The 15,001-nt window shown below is 40.5% G+C and overlaps 1 protein-coding gene across 1 annotated transcript in view; it reads right to left on the bottom strand.

Annotated features, from left to right (window-relative positions):
• Positions 1-15,001, bottom strand: part of Tmem117 (transmembrane protein 117) — a 466,913-nt gene that overhangs the window by 137,382 nt on the left and 314,530 nt on the right. The window lies entirely within an intron of this gene.

Below are 15,001 nucleotides of genomic sequence, written 5' to 3'. Positions count from 1 at the left end.
CTGATAAAATACAAACCAGAAACCACCGAGATCACACGAGGGGTTTAGTGCACAGCCTTTCCCTGGAAATGGGAGTCTTTAGTGAGACTCCTAGAAAACTAGGTTTGTAGCTGAGGGGAAGAGAAGGACCTAAACCGTTCTTTAATTAACAAACATGACCCGCTGTGCACACAGAAAACCGTGAGTCTCCAAAACTCCAAAACCTGACATTTTCACAAAGTCACCATATATACAGGATTAAAGATCTTTCTGATATATTTTAAAGAGTTAAAGATTATGCAATTTATCCTAAAAGTTATTAATGCACACCTAAAAGTGCTCCTGAAATGCATATATTAGACAGGAAGTACATATGTATACATATGAGGTCACAAAGCAAGTACTCATGTCCTAACAAGGACAAGCAATATTGAAAAGGCGAGTACAAGCTAACAGAAATAAAAAAAAAGTGTTCAGTGAATAAAGACAAAGATTAGTTATTTGGGGACAGACAAGATGGCTCGGTAAATAAGGACACTTGCTGCCATAGCTGATGATTTGAGTTTGAGCCCCAGAACCTACGCGGAGGACGAAAAGAACCAACTCCAACAAGCACCCACATCAAGCCAATCACTGCCTCTCTCCAGCTCCAGTGGGGTCCAATGTCTCTGGCCCCTGAGAGCACCGGCACTTACATGTACAGATACATACATACATACTTACACACACATAATTAACAATAATAAAAACAAATCTTAACAAAAGATAAGTGGATTTGTAAAAAACAAATGTTAAGGATACGATGAAAAACTTTAAAAACTATATTTAAGAAAACCCACATACATACAACCATCAGGAGTAAAGGAAAAAAGAGAAGCCAACAGAAACCCTACAGTGTCAAAAACGAGGTACAAATGAATTAGAAAATGAGGACTACATACGACTAAAGGTGTAACTCATCACCACAAACATAAGACAAAAATAGAAATGAGACCAACCCCATCCCAAAAAAAATCACCCTGCAGCAATTAAGGAAATTGCATCATTAATGTCCTCTCAGAGAAAGCTCTTGGCCAGGGGTCTTCACTGAATGAGTTCTACTGTATTCAAAGAGATCAGCCCCATATTTATTTAAAACAGCTGATTTCTCAGAGAGAGCCAGTATTTGAACCAGGGAGCTGGTCATCAAAGTTCATGCTTTAACTTCAAGAAGAGTGAAAAGCCAGGCATCCAATGGAGGATGAATTATCATGGCGAACACATAAGGAGAGCACCCCTGCTGTAAAAAGACAGCTTACCCAATAGGAAGAGGGAAGAGAGTCTTGGGCAACGCACCTCAGACTTCCTAATGCTCACCAGAGATTTCCGTGCTAAAGCTATCACAAGAAGCAGCAAATTGGCTGAGGTTAAAGTCTATAAGCATTCATTAGGGTAAAGGGTGAAGCTGACAGCTCATCAAACATGGCTGTGGTAGCAGAAGCTGAGAGCAAACCCTCTGGATCGTTATCTAGTAAGGAGTAGCATGTATACACTAGTTATCTCCCCTTCACTGGGATTTACATATTCTAATGTTATGGGTACCCCGAGAGGCAGATGTGCTGGAGTAATCCTGGAAGGATTGCTTCTAATATCTAAAAACTGGAAACAGCTCAAGTGTCCACTGAGAGCAGAAAACATATTCAGGTTGGACTCATGCAATGTAAAATAATCTAACTCAGCCATTAAACATATACAATAAAATCCTCACTAGCAGCTATGAGAGAGAAAGGAAAAACCATATGCCGTGGGTGTACACAGATGGGAAAATAAAAATGCATCATTTGGCAACACATCTGCAGTTGGCAAAACTGTAAAGGAAAGTAAGGATGTGACTACTCTGCAGCCCAGACGGTGGTAACTTGGGATCGGAAAAGAGATCATAAGAATGCTACTGAAGACACACTGGGGAATCTCTGGGTGTGAGTGATGCATTATTTCCTGAATTCTTAGGGGTGTTGTTGAGCTTATTCATTATATAAAAATGTGTTTAGGCCTTTTTGCATGTGTTTTCATGCACACACACACACACACACACACACACACACACACACACATTACACACTCACTCACACACCCTCTTTTGACCACCTTAGTAAAGGCTAAAATACCCAAAGATCCAAAGCAGCTGATGATGGTGTCACTTCTGTTAGGACTCAAGACCTTCAGGACATCCAGAAAAGCAAGCAGGTGGGAAGCTAAAGACTGAAGGAGCTTTGCAACACTGGCTTGAAAGTCTTATTGCTTTGTGTTCTTGGGGATTTATAAAAGCAAGGGGGAGCCATTGCTTATAAACGTGGCAGAGCCACAACACTGGGGTGGAGATGCTCATTCTGGCTGTTAGTTAAATAGGTAGAGAAAACAAGGATTTGAACAAGAAGCTCAGTCACCTGGCTGGCTATTGTAGTTCAGGAGAAATGGTGATGGTAGCCTGGAGTAACAAAAAGCCAGAGTGCAGCAGAAAAGCATTGACAGTCACAAAACGGACTTTCAGAAAGGGCTGAGTTATCAGAGATGCAGGCAATGAGAAAACGATGAAGACAAGTTACCTATAGTGCAGAGCTGGGCAGAGGAAAAGCCGAAGAAGGTAGGAGGGAAGGAGGGAGGGGAAAGGGAGGAGAAAGAGAGGGAGAGAGGAGGGAGTGAGGAAGGGAGGGAGGGGGAGGAGAGAAGGGAGGGAGAGGGAGGAGAGAAGAGAAGGAGGGGGAGGGGAAGAGGGAGTAGGAGAGAGAGGAGGGAGAGAAGGGAGGGAGGAAATAAAGAGCTCTCTTTGGGACTTTTAAGTTTTGGGTTCTCTGGTCCTTTCAGGTAGATACCTTAGTAAATCCTGCAGTTCCTTACTCACTTGCCTTTCTATCGAGGGCCTGCTAGTCTAGGCATGGGCAATCCAGCGGAAACTAGAAAGCACACACTTAGGAATCTATCATGTGTCTGAAGTTCATGTGAAAGCCAGGCTGAAGGCTGAGAATTCACATTTCATGTTTCTGGAACATAAAAGCCATTAGTGAGTGAAAATGCATATAGTTCAATGAAACCATAGCATGTAATGTATACTGGACAAAGAGCGAACTACAGGAAGAGGTAGGATGACACAGTTGTAAAAGAGATGGGATTGCCATAACATGTAGCAATTAATCACTGTGCAGGGAGAAGAAACTAACTTACTGAGTATACTACAATGTCGGAGCTGATATGATACAATATACAAACACTTTGCCTAGGTCAAAACAGACTGGACACCGCCTGCTCTGAAGTGAGATAGATGGTGGTATGTTTTTAGACAACATATGGGCACATATACTGTCAGCATATATACGGTGAATTGAACTGCAGAGTTGCGTTAACTCATAGATGTGATCAACGGGGAAGTTCAGAGACCAGATGCTTATTTTGTTTCTATTATTGTCTAAGTAAATCCTAGGGGTTGTATTTGTGTGGACTGTGGCTCTCTATCAAATACATTTGAATTAAAGCTACCACTTCTCCCCAAAGCTTACACATGCAATCTACAATAATTTTTACTCCAATAGAGTTAAAACTAACACTTGTTAACATTATGGCTTAATCACGGCTCCCAGGGGATGCCTTAACACACAGAACTGGTAGAAACTCGGGCATATACATCATTGACAGCTTTACAAGAAGGTAAACATGACGGAAAAGCTTCCAGGCTTAGAAGGAATCCAGAAATAGACTCTAGAAAAGTGAAGACAGTAGGGTCGAAGAAAATCCAGGAGAGAGCCACTCAAAAATCGCAGTGTGATATGAGCTGTGTCTGGTACATGTACTTGGGCTCCATGGACACATGCCCCTCTCTGGAACCTAAGGAGTTGCAGTCAGATACAGTGTAGATACACTGCATCAGCCAGTGAGATACAGTAGATACAGTGTACAGATAGATACACTGTATCAGCCAGTGGGATACAGTAGATACAGTTGATATAGTGCAGAGAGATACACTGTATCAGCCAGTGGGATACAGTAGATACAGTTGATATAGTACAGATAGATACACTGTATCAGCCAGTGGGATTCTGTGGTGGTGTAGCACTTTAGAGGTGGTTTTTGCATGGTAATTAGTCCATCATAACTAACAATGTATTTTACTCTCGGTTTCAAATATTAGTAGGTGTTTTTAAGATTTTATTATTTTGTTGTTGTTATTGTCTTATTTAGGGTTTTATTGCTATGAAGAGACACCATGACCAAGGCAACTTATGTCAGAACATTTAATTAGGGCTAGCTTACAGTGTCAGAGGTTCAGTCCTTTATTACCATGGTAGGAAGCATATCAATATCCAGGCAGACATGGTGCTGGAGAAGGAGCTGAGAGTTCTACATCTTGATCCAACTGCAGCTAGGAAAGGATTGATTTTCTTTTTGTACTGGGTGGAGCTTTCGCATAGGACTTCAAAGTTCACCCCCACTGGGACACACTTCCTCCAACAAAGCCACACCTTTTCCAACAAGGCCATAACTCTTAAGAGTGTCTCTTCCATGGGCCAAGCATATTCGAATCACCACAGTCACTATAGTTTTTCCTTTCTCTCTGTGACAGTATACCTGTTTGATATGCTTCCTTGGGTGCACGGTAGTCACCTGTCCAGATTCTTATCTAAACCTTCTTTCTCACAGTCTTCCTAATACTAAATAAGGCTGAAAGTGTTTACAGCCTAAGATTCAAGTCATATTTGAGTAGTCTCTTTCTGCTAATATTCATGTCTGTCATATTTACTATTTTATCACTGTAATGGGGCACCATTACTAAGGCAGCTTATAAAAGAAGGCACATAATTTAAGACGTGACTACAGTTACCTATGAGAGACCATTCTCATTAAAACCTTCACAATGTCTAATTTTTTTCTGTTATATAGACTCAATCTGTATACTCCTAACCTCCAGTGCTACAACTTTGCCCAAGCAAACATGTCTCCTGAGGTCATGTTGTATACAGTGTCTACCAATAGTCAGTCTTCCGTATAGTGACTATAGCAACTACTTTCACAAGCTGGCCCATGTTTTGAGCTGACCTTCTGCCACGTTCTATGGGTGGCCCCCAGGCTGCACACCATACCTCACCCTTCCTTACTTCTTAGAACCATGTTGTCCCAGTGACTTTTTCCCTTTCTTACTACTGATAAGCCACACTATGCAGAAGCTAGTTAGTTGGATGTCAACTTGACACAAGCTAGAGCTCTCAGAGAGGAAGGAGCCTCAATTGAGAAAATGTCACCATAAAATTTGGCTATACTCAAGCCTGTAGGGTATTTTCTTAACCAGTGAATGATATGAGAAGGCCCAGCCCATCGTTCATGGTACTATTCCTGGGCTGGTGGTCCTCTGTGGTAAAAAAAAAAAAAAAAAAAAAAAAAGCAGGCTGAGCAAGTCACGAGAGGCAAACCAGATGGCAGTACTTATCCGTGGCCTCTGCATCAGCTCCTGCCTCCAGGTTCCCACTGTTGCAATTCCTACCCTGACTTCTTTTGAATGAAGTGGAAGCACGAGCCGAATCAGCCCTTTCGTCTCCAAGTTTCTTTTGTTCATGACATCCCATCGCAGCAATAGCAATCCTAACTAAGACGCACTCTGGCCCTGCTTCTATTAGCAGAACCTGTCAGTATGCTCTCACTTGCCACCCTACTGAGGTCTCTCAACTGGGCCTGCTTTATTCTAGACCTTCGTCTGCCTGGTCCTCTGCTCAGCTATCTATGGATATTTGCCTGAACATCTAGCTTGGATTGGCCCTAATTTGATGCCATTCCCTCCTTTAAGGCATGGACTACCACAAGATTGAAGTCTGACTGGTAACCCTACATTTATGTCTGCACAAAAATTACAGAATGTAGAGGCAGGTCCTGACAGCACTGTTTGAGGTCCTGTTTTAGGTCCTGTTTGAGCCTAAAATACTGACTGACATATACCAGGGAATAATTATTTGTCAAATAAATAAGCCCCTTATCTGAGAAATGTGAGCAAACCAGACAGCTTTCTTTCCAGTGTTTTCATTCTGGCTCCTCCCTCTGTAATCTTAGTCACCATGACCTCTCCAGAGGCTGGCTACAGTATCTTCTTAATTCATGTCCTTGCTTTTCGTCAGCATCCAGAGCAGCCTTTAAATATGTAAATGACATCGCATCAGGCTTCTACTTAGAACTACCCTTTGCTTTGCTTTCATAATAAGCCTGGATGTGCACGATGATGCAGCAGCCTCTACCTGATAACAACTCTACAACATTACTGCCTGCCCCCTATACCTCTATCCAATCCCATTTGTCCAATGAAGGTTTTGGCTCTTGCCTATTTAACTTTAAAATGCTCTGGGGCACATAAACTCCTCCACGAACATTTATTGGTCAGCTATACAGCAGGAACTCTGCAGGGCCTGGGAACAGACACCTGTCCAAGCATAGCTACCACCTCTGAGGAGATTCACTTTTAAATAGTTCAAGTGCAGGGTAGGGCACTGAGAGGGGAAACCTGTGTGTTGGAAATCAAAGATGCTGAGCCCACAGCTACAGCTGAGGAACAATGCTCACAGAAGCCCTTTCTTTGTAGGGAAGTGTCATGGAAGTACAGATTATGCACTAAAGTTAGAAGTACAAGATATGGTCTCAGTAATATCTTCCCTGCCTTAATACATGATTACACGCAAAGAGCTGGTTGATGATGCTACGTTTCCAGCCACTAAGCTCATCCTATTTGAACTTGCAAATAGTTCTAAAGTCTAATATCCACTTTCCTGCTTTCATAGTTGTAATGGACTCAACAAGATCGAATCTTTTCTTTCATGACTTCAAATGATAAAGTATCCCCAGGGTCGTGTTTCTGCAAGCCAGACTTTGCTGTGAGTTGCAATGCAAATATTGAGTTGCGTCAGCGCAAGGTTGAACATAACATGAAATGAGCCAAAAGCACCCTGGTCCTGGAAATTGCCTTGGTAAAAATCAATACGATAAAGTTGGTTTTGTATTATTTGACTTCTTAATGAGAAGAAAGAAAAAGAATAATAATTACTTGGGGGCTTGGCTAATTGGTTGGGCTTCTCCTGTGTTTCTGTTACACACAACTGCTACTGCGCTACAGATGCTGTGGCAAAGTGCCAGACACTGAACAGCTCACCCAGGAGCTCTGAAGGCACAAAGTCCAGAGATAAGGTGCTGGCAGAATTAGTTTCTTCTGGGGCCTTCCTAGGCTCCAGGAAGCTGTTTCATCTCTTACTCTCTACCTGAAGCTTGCTTCATAATTCCCTGTTCTTGTAAGGATACTGGCCATACTAGACAATGGACCCCTGTAGTGACATCATCATTTTAACTTGATTGTCTAAACATCCCTATTCCAAATGAGTCACAATCTGAAGAACTTCATGTTAGGGTCAACATGTGTGTTGGGAGGAACACACACACGCAAGACAACATGGAAGCCAATGTAACTTAAATATTATAATATAAAAATAGGTATATATATATATATATATATATATATATATATCAATACATAGAAAATAGGTAAATATGGATGGATAGACAGACAGACAGACAGATAGATAGATAGATAGATAGATAGATAGATAGATAGATAGATGATAGATAGATAGATAGATAGATAGATAGATAGATAGATAGATAGATAGACAGACAGATGGACGGGCAGATAGGCAGACAGGCAAACAGACTGATGGACGGACAGATAGGCAGATAAGGAGAAGGAATCAGTAGAATCAATGATAGTGAGACCAGAGGCTCTGCTCACCAGTATTATGCTTTTTAAAAAGAAACATACCTGTGTGTCCCCTAATAACGTTTAAGTCAATTATACACTACATTCCAGAGGACGTTTTCACAGCATATGACCTAGTGACATCACAGCCCTTTCCTCGTTTATATAATGACACTGTAATGTCTACTTGGTGGTGAAAGGATGCTGTATTTATTGATGAAGCCAATTAAATATGTATTTCTCAAACAGTGTCTTTGTCATTACAGTGCACATCACTATAATCGATTGTATCTCTGTGTCCTTTAAAAGAGCACTTTCTATGGTGTTCATATCCATGTCCCCATCTCATCGTTATCCAGAGTGAGCCTTCTACGATGGAAGACACATACATAGACAAGACATCCTTGATGCCTAGGCAGAAACAAGCACAATAAAAGCATTTTTGAGCCAATCTTGGCAGCCATTTTGCCTGTCCTGAGTTACCTACAGTGGGTCCTGTAATGGAGAAAAATACACTTTCTTCGGGGAGACATTTTTTCTACTTTTTCTTTTATTACATATTTAGAATACCGTGTAATGGTAAAGCATATTATTATATTATTTTAACCGAACAGATAAAAATAAAGCAATACATGAAGTGTCCAGGATACAGTCTCAGATATTACACTAGCACCTTCCATGGCCAGTATCAGTTAAAGACTGGCTCCCTCTCATCTCCGACAGGTTAGCATGGATAGACTGTGAACAAAGATTTTATTTCCAGTTCACAGAAAGACCTATATTTTATGTTACTGTTGATTGCACAGAGCACACTATGGTATGGTCAATGATAAAAATATTTAGATATTCAAATTCCTTTAATAAAAATGAGTTATGGGTATAACCATATAATTTAAGTATAAAATTACAATTCTTTAGGCAGCTATATATAATATATTTTATGCTAAAATGAAAAATCAGTTCATTTTTAATAAGAAAAATTAAATTGTTCTTGAGGATCTCAAACTTGCCAACATATATTCATATATTCTCTCTCTCTCTCTCTCTTTCTCTCTCTCTCTCATTCCAGAAACACTATTTTTGTAATGCAACCGGAGCAATTCAAGAGTGTGCCAACTACATCTTAATGTAGTTTCAAGGCAGTTTTTTGACCTGTCATTTTCTCTCTATGACATTAAAGTTCACTTCACTAAGTACTATGTTATCACGTGGTATACTGCAAGAGAATCGCATCCAGCTGTGGTTTCGATGTCTGTTACTGGTATGTTTCCTCTAGATCGGATAAAATGCATGAAGTTTTTTTTTTTTCCTGCAACATAATTTGTTGTTCCAAGTTACTACAACACAGAGGACAATGAAAACCCAAGGAAAATATAGCACTTAGTGTTTCTTTTGTACCAGGACTGCTCATGTGCATGAAGAGCCCCTCATCCCAGTTCCATGAAAGCAGGAAAGAATGGATACTGCATAGAAGCCCCTGTTGCAGGTAGTTGTTCTAAGATTTCAAAGCACATCTTTGGGGACGTGGAGAGGAGCACTCAGGAAGACAGGAGCAAAGCCATGATGATTTTTAAAATCCTCCACTTGTACAATACTGCCACACATGCTGATGTACCATAGCATCTCTCTTCTTTTCTCAGGTAGTTAGTTTGGTTACCAAAGGAGTGTTCAGCATACAAGCTCAGTGTGGTTTCTGGACTTTCTTTCCTGTGCTTTCCACTCCTGATGCACTGCCTAAAGAGACTTTATTATTTACATCAAGGCATTATTTAATAAAATGCTTTAAAAAAATCACTGTTCTTGTACCTTCTTTATTCTACACCAGGCACAGAGAGACACGCAGAGAAGGACCACCAACCAAACGAGCTGGCACAGATGGAACATGAGTGTGGTTTAAGGAGTATCTGCTCTGAGGATCTTAAGCAGTTTGTCAGTTAACTTAAATACATAAAAATATAAGCTTGGCAAAGATTTTAAAGTGGCCCTTTATATTGTAGGAGAATGAAGCTATTGCCATACCCAAACCAAGCAGGGGCTCTACCACTTGGCCATGCCCACATCTGTCCATTTACTTTCTATGTTGGGATAGGACCTTACTAAGTTCCCAGGGAAGGAATCCTACAGCCATGGTCCCTGAAGTAGATGTGATTATAGAGCTACCATAGCTAAGCCAACTAAACGAGGAGTCCTGATGGGCCCAGTTGTTGATGTTATCACAAAGTAAAGATTATAAAGGATCCATGTGTTTCTGTGATTACATGTCTGGATGTAGGTGAGTATAGGAGTGTGTGTGTGTATAAGTGTGTATAAGTGTGTATGTTTGAGCATGTCCATGTGTGTATAGGTGAGTATAAAAGTAGGACCAATGAATGAGAACCAAGTTGAATCACCCTTCCTTAAGAAGGAAAACCATACAGATTAGGATATTGTGGGAAACACTGTCTATTAATATAGAAGAGATACCAGGAAACATAGCACATAGTGTGATATAAGATGGACAGCCAGAGTGACAGCTCATATTCAGGTAAGACTTCACCCCTGGATGGGGGCCAATTAATTAGCTAAATGAAGCAGATAAGTCTTCAGGAGCCCTTGGGTTTTATATGTCCAACGGTTTGCTATGCAAGTCACAAATCAACCCCCACAAGCTCTATGGGGCTAAGTGAGATAATGAAAGTGAAACTGTGATACGGATTGTAGAGGACAGGCGAGTGTGGGGGAATTCCTGGTTTACAAGGAAGAGACCGGTGGGATTACACAGTGCGCAGCATGTCCTGAAGAATGGAAGAGCTGATCTGAAGTAGAGTGTCATTAATGTCCTTTGGTCTCAAACCATGAGGATAAATGGACTTTGATTAGAGCTAGTCAAGAAACCCATCAAGTGTCAATACACTAAAAAACTGAAGATCTAGTCAGACCCGATGCTGCAAGAACATTAGAGAGCCTATGTAATCTATAGAAACCCAGACATTGTACATTGAATAATAAATAAATAAATAAATAAATAAATAAATAAATAAATAAATAAATAAATGCAACATGTTACAGAGAGATTTATATGGAGTGACCTGGGAACTAAGGAATAAAGACTGGTTAAAGAAATTTGTGACTGCTCAGTGCCTGATTTGCTACTGGAGTGTGCGTGCCCCTCACAGCCGCACACCATCCCAGATCTAGAAACATCCGGTATTTGATTTACGGAACACAGCACACAAGAAAAACGTGGGCTCCTAAAAGCCTCTTGTGACATTACAAATAACTTTCAGGCAGACCAAGGAGAGTGGGATGGATTAATAATTTGGAGACATAAAATCATCATTTTAATCACTGAAGATTCTTGATGTCTGTCTAAGGCATGACTTGATCTCAGAGGTGAAAACTGGCACGGGGCAAGAAAAACTCTTGGCTATAGAAAGGGAAGGAATCTGCTTTTCATTCATTCAGAGATAGGAGTAAAAGAAGCACAGAAAAATGAGGAGGTCAACCAGGAAGAATCATATTTCTCTTAGTCGGGGCTTCTTTGCTGCGATGACACACCATCCCCAAAGCAGCTTGGGGATGAAAGGGTTTATTTGGCTCACACTTCCACAATGTAGACCATCATTGAAGGAAATCAAGACAGGAACTCAAACAGAGCAGGAATCTAGAGACAGAAGCTGATGCAGAGGCCATGGAGGGGTGCTGCTTACTGGCTTGCTTCCCAAGGCTTGCTTAGCCTGCTTTCTTATAGGGCCACCAGCACAAGTATGGCACCACCTACAACAGACTAGGCCTTCCCACATCAATCACTAATTAAGCAACTGTTCCACAGGCCTGACTACAGCCTGATCTAATGACGTACTTTCTCAATTGAGGTCCCTCCCTTAAACTCTAGCTTGTGTCAAGTTGCCATATAACTTGCCGGGACATCCCTCAAACCACCAGAGGACACTTTAGAAAGCGAGGAGACATGTACAACTGAGTAGATAAAGACATTACTCTGGAGATCTCTATCTATGTGTGAGCATAAGGATGCATCCTTGAGAAATCATTAAACTAAGATGAGAACAATAGCAGTTTTTTAAAAAAGCCACGTGGAAGCTGTGCAGTCACTGGAGGGTGATGCAGAGTCAACAACAATGTACCGCACTATAGACAGTGGATATGTACCGAATAATTCAGAGACAGCCCTTCAGAGTGTTAGAGAAGGGGATAGGAAGCCCCTTCATTTCTGCTTTTGTTTATCTATGATCCCTTTAGAAAGCCCCTTCTTTTCTGCTTCTGTTTATCTATGATCCCTTACCTTCAGGGATACGATGCCTATGATCATTCTCTGTTTTCTCAGACTCAGACCCAGTCTCAGCCATCTCTCCCCAGAGTCCCTGGTCACTTCCATGTAGAATCAGACGTTAATTTCTACAGCCTGATGTTGGCTCTCATTCCTACTAAAGTGCTCTTCTCTTTAAACCATCTCAGAAAGCAGAGCAAGGATATGTATGTATCTACACATATATACATATATATTTCACACACATATATTCATTACATACATATTCATCTTTGTTTAGCAAGAGAACAACATTTTAAGAAATGTACCCCTAGTGATTTATCTTTGGTTTGATAAATTTACCCAAATGTAACTAGTATTGCCTACTAGGTAGTCTATTGTTCCTAGGCCACAACCTAAACAACATATTATTGTACAAAATACTGAAAGCTTTTATAATACATTCATCTAAAATATTTAAAAATGTATGGATACATTAAAAATATTAGGTCATGGGAGTTTTTACATCTATTAGTTTAAGGGAGCACCGTCTTCTATGGACTGACATTGGCTTAAATGGCACTATATAGTGTATGACTATATTCTAAATCCTATATACACAGGCATATCTAAAATTACTTCTGTATTTGTATATGTTAAACACAACCTGAGTTCATAGTGATGTGTGTAACTCTAATATAATGACCAGTTTACATGGGTTATTAGAGCCATGCTTTAGACATAACCTCAACCAGTCACAGTAAGATATTTGGCTTCAATCGCCATTTAGGTGGTCTACATGGAAAGTGGGCTCATCAGCGTCAACTGTTACCCACAAGAAAAATAACATTGCCAGTTACAATAGGGCTGTTGTTGTCTTCTCTCATCTTTATCTAACAGTTGGCTAGATTTCTTGCACAGAAGGAGTGTGCTGAGACTAAGTTCCTTATGATGTCAACCTTAGATAAGGAAATACAGCTACCCAGAATCACAGAACTTCACAATAAAAAGAATTTCTTCTTGCAAAAACAGACCATGCTGGGTTTTTCTCTCTAGCCAAGATTTTTTTTTTTTTTTTTTTTGTGCATGAAACGTGAACACACCATTTCCCAATGAGCAGAGCCTGCCAGTAGTTAGCTGTAGTGTTTGATTCCACACTTCCAATGTACATTAGCAAGATGCCATGCTTCTGTTGTGATTGTTACCATCAATATATGACATCACCTATCATCTTTATTTTCAGTCTTACAGGTGCATATTTCTACAGAAAATACATCCCTTGGAAACTGTGCAGATAATCCAAACAAGAAAGCTACCAGTTGGATTTTCCTGTATGATCTTAAGGCAAGCTTCTATTAACACACTGAATCTGTTGGCATATTAAACTATATACTGCACATCTTATTTTCTGCCTTAATCCCTATAATTGAGAGGAAATGACATACAATTACATCAAGTTAAAGCTACACAGAATGCTTTTGGTTATTACTCCCAGCTTGTAAAAGCGTTACATCCGTACATCCAGGCAACAGTACATTAGTTTACTGAGGAAGTCGTGATTATTTTAAATAAGGGATACAGGGAGACCATGACTATTAGGCAGGATTCAGTAGTTAAGGGTATTCATTGGCACAAGACCCTTAATTTGGTGACCTTGGGTAAATCGTTCCTTTATTTCCATTTCACTGTTGATAATGAGGGCATTAGAACAGAAACAGAGAAATGCCATGACTTTTCTGATCTGTGGTGTATGTGCATGCATGTGTGTGTGTGTGTGTATGTGTGTATGTGTGTATATGTGTGTATGTGTATTTGTGTGTATATGTATATATGTGTGTGTATGTGTGTATATGTGTGTATGTCTGTATATGTGTGTGTATGCATGTATGTGTATGTGTGTATATGTTTGTATGTGTATATGTGTGTATATGTGTGTATGTGTGTATATGTGTGTATATGTGTGTATATGTGTGTATATATGTGTGTATGCATGTATGTGCGTGTGTGTATGTGTGTGTGTCTGTGTGAACATCCATATGTACATATGTTGTTCTCTGTACATGAATGCTTGTGAGCACACAGCACTCAGGGCACACATGTGGATTTGAGAGAATAATCTGAGGTGTTCTTCACCATCTACTTTACTGGGAGCAAGATCTCTTTGTTGTGTTTTTCACATCAGACACAAGACCAGCTGCTCAGTGAGCTTCCGGGATTCTCTGTCCCTGCCTTTCCACTTCCCACTGGAATGCTGGGATTACACACGCAGATGCTATGGCATTTAGCCTGTCTGCAGATCTGAACTCTGGCCTTCACTCTTGCATACAGAGCCATCTTCCAAAAGATCTTGGATTTTACACCTTAAAAAAAAATCCAACTAAACACCATTTTCAAAGAGAAAACAAGCGATCATAATAAACACACATGTTAAAAACAGGAGTAAGACAGTGAAACATGTTAACTAACAGAAGTAACATTGTGTCAAATTTCCAAGCTTTGAAGTCAGCAAGCTTGCACTCACACCTCAGCTCTGTCACTCAGTGCCACCAAAACCCACAGGATGCTGTCATTAAAACACTTCAAAGAAGGGCGCACACTTTGTAAAGTAGCAGAGCAGATTAAAGGGAGCGGTGGACATGGAGCCCAGCATGGCGAGCAGAGAGTCAGCAGCTGTCACAGCCTGTCTGCAGAGCGTCTGATGTGGCTGATACCCCTCTGTCTTCCTATATCTAGATGTATTTGTAGTGCCTTTCTTGTTCTATCTCAGTCACTCTGTATTGTGTGGGAATGAGAAAAGAAGGCACCCTCTTCTTATTTAAAAGAAAATCGTTACACTTATCACCATTATATACCATTAGCTCTGGGGTGGTTTTTTTTCTTTCTTTTTAAAAAAAATTATTTTATTTATTTATACTTCAAATGTTGTCCCCTTTCTGATCTTCTCTCCACAAACTCCCCTCTGCCTCCCCCTCCCCCTTGCCTCTAAGAGGGTGCTCCCCCACCAACCCACCCACTCTAACCTC

Source organism: Mus musculus, chromosome 15 (assembly GCF_000001635.26).
Source record: "Mus musculus strain C57BL/6J chromosome 15, GRCm38.p6 C57BL/6J".
In the NCBI taxonomy this organism is placed as follows: domain Eukaryota; kingdom Metazoa; phylum Chordata; class Mammalia; order Rodentia; family Muridae; genus Mus; species Mus musculus.
This window is presented reverse-complemented; position numbering and strand designations above follow the sequence as displayed.